Consider the following 1,220-nt stretch of genomic DNA (forward strand, 5'->3'; position numbering starts at 1 on the left):
GTCGCCGCTCCACTTCTCTCGCCTCCCAGGCTTGCGGCGCCAATCAGCTGTTTGGCGCCGCAAGCCTGGGAGGGGAGGAGAATTAGAGCGGGGGCGGCGTGCTCGGGGAGGAGGCGGAGCAAAGGTGAGCTGGGGTGGGGAGCTGCCACATGGCAAGTGTGAAAAATCAGGACAGGGGGGTGGGGGGTAATAGGAGCCTATACAAGAAAAAGACCCAAAAATCGGGACTGTCCCTATAAAATCGGGACATCTGGTCACTCTACTGCTCACTGACCTAGTCTCATTTATCCCCCAGATATTCAGATCTTTGCCTGCCTGCTACAAGAAGCCTTTATCCCAATCTCCTTGGCTGCAGCCTCTGCTCCAGGCTCAGACACAACATCCCTGACTCTGCTCATTTCCACGTGGGGCTGGGAACACAGGGATTTCTGCCCCAGATCAGCTGGGTGTGATGCCGGTCTGATCTGGGCCAGAAATCCCCGTGTTCCCAGCGAGCATACAGTCAGTGCTCGGGCTGATAGCTTTGTTAATTGTTGACACAGGGAGTGAAAAGCAAGGCTAGGAGAGGCCCTGGTAACTGGGAAGGGCTGAGTGCCCACGGACACAAGGGAGGCCGTCTGGCCGTGTAGCTAAGTGTGACCAGACATGCCCAGGCAGGTATGTCACACCTGTGTCTGATGGCGTGGGGTCTCGGAGCACTAGCCGGTTAGCAGGAGAACTGGGAGATGTTTGCATGAGAAGCATTTTTAGAGTTATGCAATATCGGGTCCAAAACTATTGGAGGTGAAACATGTCACCTGCAGCGGGGTGGGTCTCCGAGCGGACTCAGTCCACACTGAGAACAAGTGACACCCGCGTCCTCCGCCCCAACCCAGCCCTGGGTGTACAGCCGGGACCAGCCACAGGTACGAGCACCGACCGAGACCTCCAAGGAAAGACGCTGCGCAGGAGCTGAAGTTAATGAAATGCCCTAACTCGGAAAAGAGGCACAAGCCTGGGACCGTATCCGAGAATTACAAGGAGCACAAGATGGGCTCCATTAAGGGGCAGATACTCTGCCGGGTGAATCCCAGCTGCCTGGCCTGGACACGCGCCATAGGGACAGCCCAGGGGGTGAGAATACCAAGGACAGGCTCTAGATCGCATGTTCCTCTTTTCCATATAACCCGTTTCCAAATCCTTTGACTTGCGTTTATCTGAACCTTCAATTCAAGCTTTGG

This window comes from Terrapene carolina, unplaced genomic scaffold, assembly GCF_002925995.2.
Source record: "Terrapene carolina triunguis isolate 2854851 unplaced genomic scaffold, T_m_triunguis-2.0 Scaffold495, whole genome shotgun sequence".
NCBI lineage: Eukaryota > Metazoa > Chordata > Testudines > Emydidae > Terrapene > Terrapene triunguis.